We start from the raw sequence: 12,133 nt of genomic DNA on the forward strand, positions 1-12,133 counted from the left end.
GGAAGCGCCACAGAAGGCGCAGTGCAGAGGCGCCATAGAAGGCGCAGTGCAGAGACGCCACAGAGGCGCCACAGAAGGCGCAGTACGGAGGCACCACAGAAGGCACCGTGCAAAGGCGCCACAGAAGGTGCAGTGCGGAGACGCCACAGAGGCGCCATAGAAAGCGCAGTGCGGAGGCGCCACAGAAGGCGCAGGTGCGGTGGTCGTGGCGCCACATAAGGAGTAGGTGCGGAGGTAGTATAGATATCCGCAGATCTATACCAGTGAAGTTGCGATCCCTGCTTAAAATTTGTTTTAACTGCCTTTGACTGTTCTGCAGGGTTTTGGGTGCATAACTGATGTTTGGTTACTGGTATTGAGTTTATATAACAACATGATTAATGACTTATCTTTATGTACTAGATCTGGTTGATAACTCTCATAATATCATTGTATATGTATGGATCTGGTGATTGGGTGATTCAGAAGGTTGTTTGATTATGAGCTTCAATGTTGTTGTTGGGTCCAGTATGAAAATTGGATGAAAAGTGGCCTTTCAGATTATGTGTTGTGCTTCAGTGTATCCAGTCTGAAAATTGATGAAACGTGGTACCTGGAGGAGAGAAGATTGTAGGCTAGCGCCTATGTACTAGTATCTAAGCTAGTACAAAAGCTAAGGGAGATCTTTGGAGCATTGTAGCAGGTAGCATCCTGCGTAATAGTAAATGCATCAGCTAGTACAAGAGCAAAGGGGGTTGTAGCTCCCGTACTGGTATAAGACTGCACCAGTACAAATATTGTAAAAGGATTTTCTTATTAAGAAGAAGATTGAGATGACTTGCAGCAGGTGGTTTTTCTCCCGCATTGGGTTTCCACCTTATATCATGGTGTTCATGTGTGTGCCTTATGTGTGATGATCTATTCTCTATTACGGCATTTGTTATCTGATAATATGGTTGATAATGTTCTAATGCACTCATTGAAGATCAATTAACTTAATCATAAGAAGTTGTGGAAGTAGCATATATGAATCTGATTATGGAAATGAAAAAGTTTTATTAATGTGATAATATTGATTCACCCCCCCCTCTCAGTATTATTTCCAACAAGCATATGGGTTTACCGTGTTGCATCAACACAGCTCCCATGGCATAGTCACTGGCATTTGTTTCAATCTCAAATGGACATTGAAGATCTACCAGTGCTAGTATTGGTGCTATACTAACTTTTTCTTTCAAGGTGTCGAAGGATTTCTGTTGTTTGCCTCCCCACTAAAACACTTTTTTCAATCCTATTAAAGCATGTAAGGGATCTGCAATCAAGGAAAAGTTAGCAATAAACTTTCTCCAATATTGTGCTGCTCCTAGGGAACTCCTAAAATCTGTAGCAGATTTGGGTTTAGGCCAGTTCATAATGACTTCAACCTTAGAGGGATCTATCTTCAATTCACCACCCCCTACAATATGACCCAAATAATTTAAAGATGTTTTTCCATATTCACATTTTGATAACTTCACATAGAGATTTTCTCTTTTCAAAACATCTAAAGTCTGCTTTACATGTTTCAAATGTTCTTCCCATGTTTTACTGAAAACAAGAATATCATCTAAATATAAAATTACAAAACCATCAATAAAAGGTCTAAGTACATCATTCATAACTCTCATGAAAGTGGCAGGAGCATTAGTTAAGCCAAAAGGCATGACCAGCCATTCATACAACCCTTGCTTTGTTTTGAAAGTAGTCTTCCATGCATCTTGTTCTGCTACTTTGACTTGATGATAGCCACTACGTAAGTCTAGCTTGGAGAAGTAAACTAATCCTTTTAGCTGATCTAATAGTCGTCAATGTGAGGAAGAGGATAATGATTCTTGATCATTATTTTATTCAGTTCTTTATAATAAATGCACATCCTCCACGAACCATCTTTCTTTCTCACCAATACGATTGGAGATCCACATGGTGATGTGCATGGTCTTATGAACCCTTTATCGAGCAACTCTTGTACCTGCTTCTTGATCTTTGTATTATCTAAAGCAAATAAGCTATGCATTCCAATGTTAGGTAATGGAGCATCTTGCTACAAATGAATATCATGTACTATTTCCCTTTTGGGTGGTAGACCATTAGGTTCTTGAAATAGGATATCATATTCTGAAACAACTTTAACTAAATCAGCTTTCTATTTAGCATCACAGCCTTCAAATACATTGGTTTTATCAGGGTTCTTTTCCTTTACAACCATTAGTGAAAATTGTTTGCATGAATTTACAATTCTTTTCATTTGCCCTGAGTTTATGAGAGAATAGTTATTTTTGTGTTCATGATCTCTTACAATATATTCTATTCCATATTTAGTGAGTTGATACTTATTTTAATCTCTATAGAAAATGGCTTTTCTATCATGCAAGCAAGGACTTCCTAAAACAATACCACATATATCCAAGGGAACTATATCTAACTCAACCTCATTTCAAATTTTAACCCAATAGCAAACCTAAGTTTACATTGTCTAGTCACTTGTAGCTTTGCTTTATCACATACCCAACCTAATGGATATGGCTTCTTGTGAGGAGTTGTTAGTAAGCCCAACTTCTTTACAATTGTTTCAGAAATCAATTTTACTTGTGATCCACTATCAAATAAAGTATCAATCTTTTGATGCTTGGAAATAACTGTAATATGAAAAAGCTCAAGTCTTTTCCTCTCATTATCTTCATTATCAATAGATTGTGAAGAATTACTTGTAGATGCTTTAGAATTTTTACCTTTTATACCTATGGCTATGACTGTTGTTTCGACACCTGAGTCTGACCCCAAGTATTTTTGAATAGCAGCACCAGTCTTCTTCTTCTTACCATCGAACTTCTTAGGTTTCAGCTCTAGATACAAAGACTAGCAGTGTTCCTCATCGTGTCCATCCTTCTTGTTGTGAGTACATGAAGGTTTGTCCTTCTATACAGCATTTTCCTTCCTCTCCTTCCATTTCAACTTCTCCTTTTCCTTGTTCTTGCTTGCGGAGGGTTTTGATGATGCCCCAATCTCTAGTTCACATTCTTAACTCTAGATTTTAGATGTGTAGCCTGAACTGATACATCATCTAGGCTAGCGGGATTAAACATGAGAATGGTGTGCTTCAAATAGCTATGCAGACCACCTATATACTTCAAGAAAGTTTCAGGTGGGTCTAGAGATATGCCTAGAGTTAAAGCTCTTTTTCTAAATTCTTGGGTATAGCTTTCTACACTTTGGCCCTTTAATTGGTGAAGAGTTTTCCAACTCATCATTGCTTGTTGCATATAAGCTAGAGGATAGAATTTTTTTTTGATGGTAAAAACAAATTCATTCCAAGTAGAAGGAATTTTAGCATGTCTCTTCAGATCAACTTGTGTCTTGCCTTCCCACCAGACTAGTGCAGTTCCTCCAAGGCGAAGGCTAGCCAACTGAATCTTTCTTCTTTCTGAATTAATGTTTTGCACCCTGTAATATACATCAATCTGTCTAATCCATTTATCTAGATTTTCTGCATTTAATTCTCCATCATAAATTGGAAAATCAAACTTTACATCTAATTTAATCACAGAAGTTTTCTTATTTTTCTTCTAAGGGCTAGTTTTATGTGAATAATATGATGAGGATGACGAAGGTGATGATGGAGTAGATGGTGGAGAAGGCCTCCCTTCTTTTCCTTTGCCTTCTGGATGGGCATCTAGAAGAGGTTCGTCTGCTCCTTTATCTGGCTGAGATGTTGAAGTGCTTTCACCTCGGCATTTCTCAAATTCCCAATACATCTCTTCCACCATGGCCCAAAGTGCCTTAAAACCTTCCATAAATTGAGATTCTATTCACAAGGGAGTTTCTTCTACCATTTTCCTCCAAGGATAGACTCTTCCAATTTCTGAATTGGCCTCAACAAGTTCTCCTTTTCCCAGTTTGATCTTTGACCTAGTTAGTATTCAAAAATCTAGCACAAGCTTGTCTAACCTTAGCAATCCGAAAGCTCTGATACCACTTGATCTGAAAATGAGATCTTAGACTAATATTAAGGTATTATAGACTCATGTGCATGATTTTCCTATATTACTTAGTGCAACGGATCAAAAGGATTCCGAATAATATAGACAATGAAGCAGTTAGAAAAACATAACAGATACATGTATAACACAACAAATAATCAAGGAGTTGACCCAAAACTCTTGGGCTACATCTCCTGGTCTAGCTTTCAGTGGTGAACTCTCTATTATATCTGCAAGAGCAGAGTTTTTACAAATGTGATCTCAAATTGAGTCTCAACACAACAGGAATAAAACAACAGGGCTTTACTTTGATCCCACAAGTCTTTTCGAGTACACAGACTCTCCCTCTTGCTCTCTGTCTCTGTTTTCTCTCTGTCTCGGCATTGCCTCCCCTGTCTTTGTCATTTAGTGGCTTTTAAGCCAATCAGTGCATGTCTGTTCATTTTCCCTTTCGGGCTTTTTAGTTTCCGGCCTCTATCCATTCAAATTCCCTCTGAGTGTTAACCAATCATGGTGTAATGTCTTCAGGTATGGTGGCCACTTATTTTTTAATGGAAGGGACTATCGATGCGTTGAAATCCCAAAAATGTCATTTCTCTGTTTACACAGAGAAATACATAGAAACGCTACAAAATCTGCCAAACTGCCATTTATCGAACATCAAATTTATCAATTCTGCCCTATAATCCTTTCAGATCTGTCTTTGGGTGCTATTGCAATTCCACCATTGATCTATGTGATTGTTGATCTAATGGTTGCTATTCATTTTTGGCGGTTTATGCACATGGAGATTACCCACCCAAAAAGGCGATTTTCTTTCTCCGGCGCCAAGCCATGCGTCAGCCAGTCTGTGGCCTTGGGTGGAGCCCATCCAATACCACTTGCCGCCTAAGGCCTGCCTGAAACCCTGCTCATTACGGAACTCAAAATATATATCGCTACCTGAATAAACCCTTTCGGGTCCGTTTTATCACTCCGTTTGCATTTCCTTTGTTTTTCATTTATTTAACAAAAATGCGAATTTACACAGAAAAACCCTTTTCTTCCGGAACTCAAGATATATATATATATATATATATATATATATATATATATATATACATTTTCACCCATAAAACCCGTTAGGTTCGGCTTTATCACAAGTTGCATATGTATTGGCCCTGCTCCTCTGTATTGTCGTGATGCAGTTTTGAGATGTGATATATCACAAAATCATATCGCATAGTCCTCGAGCCCTGGTAAATCCTTTTGTGTGTGTATTGGCAATGCGATAGCACGAGTATATTTGGACCATTGATCTGTGTGCTTGATCAATGGCCCTCGTTTAATTGCGCTAATCGATATCACGATTTCCAATAAGGCCACACCTGATTAACTCCGCCTGCTACCACCGATTGCGATATGTCGATCAAATTTGGACCATTGATCAGTCAGATCTGACGGCTCCTATGCAATGTTGCTTAAGCCTCTGTTTAACTCTATTTTCACCATTTCTTCTTGTTTTTCCTTTGTGATAGTGTTTTCCGCCATTTGCTAATGTTTTCCCCTTGCGATAGTTTTTAAGTATGTGAAGAGTTATAGGGTTTTAGGATCCGTTTTGGATCAAATATGGATTTAGATTTAGATTTAATGAAAAAATTTGATCTTAAAATTTTTAAATGTTATGTGTATAGTATTCATGTTGAGCATGCAAGAAATTTTGTAGATATATATACATGTCATACATTTGGTTTCTAGAAAATCCATTTCACTATGTAACATCAAGTTGATATATTATTTTACTTAAAATGGAAATTCAACTATCTAGGTTATGAACAACATTGAAATATTTATATGTTATTAATAAATATGTCATGTGTCATTTTGATATAAAACATGGAAAGAGCTACACAAATGCTTCATATTGGAATGTAAAAAGTTCAACAAGTAATATATATATATATATATATATATATATATATATATATATATATAATATATATATATATATATATATATATATATATATATATATATATATATTTATATATCTATATATCAAATAACCTCAAAATAAATAAAGTTGAAAAAAACTTATTTGTATTTTGCATCTTGACATCTAAATCAAAATCATTTTAGTTTAACATACATTTAAAGTGCATAAAATTATAGAAGCATATCATTAGTTATTTAAATTAGCATACATTGACTGCACTAAAAGACGTTTTCTACAAATTCAATATTAAATTGATGATATATTTTAGTTCATTTTAAGTATCAGACTTGCATCATAGTGACGTTGTACTTACTTCCTTAGCCTATGAAACTAAAATTCAAAATTGTTATTTTGTAAAATTTTACTTCTTGAATGTTTGAATTGAATGTCTTAAGTGAAGGAATTGATCGAAATATTTGATAGCTAACTAAATTTAGGAAAGTTCATAAAATTATATAAAAGTATATAAAAACACATCATTAATTGTTTTTTCGTATATTAACTTCCAATACATATGAATTATATCATGTTTTATGAATAAGCTCGTGTAAATGACCTCAAAAGAAATAAAATTTGAACAGATTAATTTGTTGAACATTACTAGTTGAAGATATCTTTTAAAATTGAATTTAAAATCTATTTCAATCCTATTTGTGTTTTTTAATTGAACCGTGAAAATATATATTAGTTCACTTTAAGTATCAATGTGATTTGCATCATAGTCTAAGATTGTACTTATTTTCTTAGTTTATTTACTTAGAAGTCAAAATTGTTATCTTGTTAATTATGTATGATAATAAACTATCCATATGAAGATATATACAAATTACATTATAAATGAACATGCATTGATCCGAGTGGATATTGGTGGCCCTCACCTATTCCACCTAAACCTCTAGTCATTTTGTATGTTTCCTTGATTATAGCAACATTTACTATTTTTAGCAGTTTTTCGGTTCTTAAACTTTCGGAAGTGTTTCTTGACCCCGTAAACAATAACTTTTTTAGGACTACAGCAAGATCATAGGCCATAGGCCTACAAAAAATCCCATAGTGATCATAGAAATCCTTCGAATGAGGTATCGTACATGCCAAATGGAGATAATATGACAAAGTTACGACCCTAGGACATTGGTTTCCCAACTAACCCCAACGGGGCCCACAAACTCTTGGTGTTTCATCTCCTAGCTTAGGTTTTGGTTATTTATGGTTTTCCCTTGTTGTTCAATAATAAAAATTCCCTTGAGCCTCATTGTAACACAGTTCAGAGGCATGTATCCACCACATTTCTTCTTAGAGATAAGCTACCATCGATTGAGCTAGTTTATTTCCATTTGGTATAAAAGCATATTTCAGTTCGTTGATATTAATGAAAGGAATTTTTATTTCTGCTACATCTTCATGTTTATGTTTATATGTATATTTTTTTTTTTGTTCCTTCATAAGTGTAGATCATCCACAAACTGAAATAATAAGCATCCATAAACAGAAATAATGTTCATCCATCCATAAACTGTCCATGTATGAAAATATACAAAGTTTGTACATCACATGTGAATGTTCCCTATGAAATGAGCCTAAAAATATCCAAACTATCTATGATTCACTCTAGAAAGTATCACTTCTAGAACTCTTATGCCTGTTCCATAATGTAGAATGAGCATCCATAATCCGGTACTACAATATAACACATTCAAATTCAAATCAATTAGAAATGTATTTGTACAAAATAAACAATTTGGAAATAAACGATTTTGAACTATGCATTTAAATAGTCTCGTACCAATGAATCATTCGAGTGCAAATGGAAGTCAAATGGGATAGGGGTTTGATCAATTTGGTTTTGGTGCTCCCCTTCTTGTGGCTCAACGCCTCCATACCCAGTGTCCCACTCATGTGTCCACATAATTGCAACATCAACAACCATCCACATCTGGGCCTATGTACACAATGGAAAAGATAAATTATAATTATTCTATGAATTAATTAGTGTGCATTCATGTAGCTTAAGAAAATAAAATGTTTAAATCTTAGGAATAAAAAAAATAATCTTAGTTGTTAGTCCATGAGTTTTATAAGGTGGCGGTGGAGGAGACGGAGCCATGGAAACATGCACTAGAGTAGGATGCTTTGGTTGGTCAACTTCCCCGTCATATGAGCTCAGAAGATCATCAATGTAGTTGGGTTGTGCATTCATGTTATCATCAAATTATTGATATAAATGCAATATGATACAAACTTATTAAATAATCTATAATTTGATGATAAGAGTAAAAAATTTGGTCTATGCCACGTGGGCTATCCACCGTCCAAGTATCTTAGATGATATCATGATATGTGTGTGCATATGAAAAAATTTCATCATGTCCTAGACTCTCAAGATATGAGTCATCATGTATTCCAACTGGTGTGCCATGAGGAAACGAAGGTGTTCTACTCAACTCTCCACACAATGTGACATATGCAATGGCTAGTGTCCTCTGTATGCTACCTGTAATGGTATGCCTAGTATTAGTGCCAAGCTGTGATGAATTCTAAAGCTCCACTGGAAATACCACACTCCAAGATGATCATGGAAATGATCATATAGGTGTTTCTACACGTTCATAGCTACATCCCAAGTTGGGTCCATAAAAAGCAGAGCAGATGCTAGTGTAATTTGACCTCATATGTGGCACAAACTCTGCATATATATGCTCTACAAAGTAAATGGGGACCTGGTCATTGTTGGAGAACTGGCCCCATGTTCTAATGAAGTGATCATAAACAAAAGGGGTCTCATCAACATTCTTAAAATATTTTAGCAGAATCGGATCAGCATATCTAGCATGAAAGTCGAAAGGGATGTCAAACAACTCTACAAGAATATCAATGTTCTTGGTGGCTTCTTTCATTTCCTTCCAAGTATGTGGGCCTCTCACCTCTAGCCTCCTAATCCTATTTATGGAATATAGGAGGTGGCTTTGTCGGCCCTCCCTCTAGTATGTCTCGATTAACCTATTTATGTTATCTAGCATCAGAGACAAACTATGCATAGTAGGCGAACTAGTAGATATTTTATCCATCTAGCGTGTGATCCATGTATGTTGGGCCCTAACATCCTCAACTGGGATATTGCTATAGCGTCGTTCCACGGAGGGATTGGGATGCATTTTGATCCCCGTCTTCACCTTGCTAAGGGTATGAAAATTATAAAGACAATTTAATATATATAACAAACTATAAGAATAATAATATATAATTTAAATTCAAACACATCAATCAAAGATGATTTAAAAATTAAAGATAATTTCAAGACATAAAGAAATAAATTTTAAAGAGGATTTAAAATGCAATATGTGTAGCTGCAATACGTAAATAAGGTCCAATATTCATACCAAGATCATAAATAGAGACAAAAATAGTGCCTCTGACACTCCGACTGGTGTTGGAGGTAGGATCTATGAGTCAAACAAACACTCTAGTATGGCTACATGATCTAGCCCAACCATCTATAACAAATCCCCAACACTGTGATGGATTGTAGCTAGCGGGTGTACAAGAGACGACTCTGCAAATGACATATAACACATATAAACCAATCCAAGAAAAAAATGTTGACATAGAAAGAATGTTGACAAGAAAACCATTTATAAACTCAAGTAGAATAATCTAGGCTAAAGTCCTAAACTAAATAGAGTGTCTTTTTTGATAAATTATTAAGAAAAGTATTGAGCTCCATTTAAACACAATCAAAAAATCTGATCAAATCTAACTTACACTTTTTCCCATTCATAAATATTGCATTTTATTCATAGAGAAAGAATATGTAAATATATGTAAAAATTTGAAATAAACCTATTTGCAAAACTAATAAAAATTCATGCTAACCAAAAACTCCAAAAGACAAGTTCTTATAATGTTTGATTTTGACACAAAATCTACTATGTGCAAGCACATGAAGGCAATGTTTTTGGTACGATGTACTACATAATGAAACAATATGGTACAAATTAGAAAATAGTCAAAATGATTGTATATTCACTTTAAATTCACTTTTCATCATGGATTTAATATATGTATCAATGATGCATTGTTGAAATTTGAAAACACATGCACACACACACACATATACTATGTTTCGTTATATAGTTAAATAAAAATATAGGAAATGTAAGTTACAAAATCATTACTCAGCTAATAAATTTAATAAGGGTGGAACCTAAGAGATATATAGTTTTCATATCATTATATTAAATCATTCTACAAATACGAGTAGTGGAAATTTTAAATAAAATTATAGTTTATAGATCAACTCGAGTGTTAAAACGTTGGTGAGCATCACCCATCTTATGTTATTACGTAGATCACATTATATTAAATAGTTATAGAACTATGTTAAACATTTTATATATATGTGTATGTGTATGTGACAGAGAGAAAAAGATGTTATAGCTATAACTATGTTATATATAGCTATATAGTTGTGTTGACCTATATAGTTATACTTATGTTATACCTTACAACTTTATATATATATATATATATAGATATATATAATATAATATAATATATATATATATATATATATATAATATATATATATATATAATATATATATATATATATATATATATTACTTGGAATTTTAATGTAGTTAATATTTTATTTAAGAATAATGAATTTTATAAAACAGATTACTATATTTATTATTAAAATATTAAAAATATAAATTTATTTAAATTTAAAATAAAAAATGAAATAAAATTTCTTATTTGATTTAATATAGGTTCACCATAAGCAACTATATTCATCATGCCAATTTAAAGCTCCTAATTGATTTATCTATTGGTTATAGTTTAATTGTTTTTCATTTTGAAATTTTTTTGGGCATATTTCTCATCAAATTTGTTCAAAATTTCAAATGCATTTTTAATAATGATTTTTTTTTTTTTGAAATTTATTTCACTAGATTCCTAAAAGAAAGAAATCAAAATGTAAAATAATTAAAAAAAATTACCATAAAAAAATATTTTTTACAAACATGCTAGCATTGCAGATAACTTACACAATGAAATAAAAATTAAAAACAATTAAAACCTAAATTATAGTTTTTTTTTGTGATTTTCAAGCATTTTCATGGTGGTTATCTAAGTTGTTTTCGGTCTTCAAAGGTTTTCTTGGGGGTTTTATAGGATTTTTTTTGTGTTTTTCAAGGGTTTTATTGGTGGTGTTTTGTGCTTTTCATGGTGGTTTTTGTGATTGATTTTTGTAGTTTTTGTATCGTAGTTTTTTTCCAAATTATTTTATTTTATTTTGTAGAAAAAAATTAAATAAAAGAGGCAAAAATGAAAGGTTACCTACCACGTCTTGAATCTCTGGATCATCGACGGGGTTGAAGGGTAGATGGATTGAGTTCCTCCATCTCGGTCAAGCTTAGAAATCATATGTCAAACTGCTTTTCCTCTCGTGGTCTGAGAAAATTGACTTGCGTAAGTTGAACTTGTGGCTTTTAATAAGATATAATGCTTGATTGATCCATACGCTTGATCAAAATATTTTATCTCAATCAATCCATAATTGTCCATTGAGACTTTAACTTGGGTTAGAAAGCGACTCTATCAAGTGATCATTTAAATGCTTGATCAAGCTATTTTTAAGTGCCTCACCAACTTGATCTAGCATTCTTTTCTCACCAAAACATGTCCTCTTTTTCTAAGTGTAGCTCAACTCCATGCCATCACCCTAAATTTTTTTTTCCTAAATCGCTTTAGGTGAAAAACTTTCCTCTTGTTTTTTCAATCTAAAAAAGGTTTTCTCCCTAACTTACTTGATCCCTCTTATTGTTGTATGATACAAGTAGAGTTAGCAAGGACCCATCTTGTTGTTGCAGGATACCTATAGAGTTAGCTTGGTATATTCCATGTGTCGACTCCATATTGAACATGAAAAGAATTAATATATCCATCACATTGAACTATAGAGCCACAAAGAACACTTATAATCTCAATAAGAAAATTTCAATATATATATATATATATATATAATTATAATTATAATGTTTATTTTTACCCACATCTCTCTCTCTCTCTCTCTCTCTCTCTCTCTCTCTCTCTCTCTCTCTCTATATATATATATATATATATATATATATAACTTAGCACTTTTGAATAAGGTATTGATA

Source organism: Pinus tabuliformis, chromosome 5_2 (assembly GCF_031772625.1).
Source record: "Pinus tabuliformis cultivar Carrire ecotype Pingquan chromosome 5_2, CPIR1, whole genome shotgun sequence".
NCBI lineage: Eukaryota > Viridiplantae > Streptophyta > Pinopsida > Pinales > Pinaceae > Pinus > Pinus tabuliformis.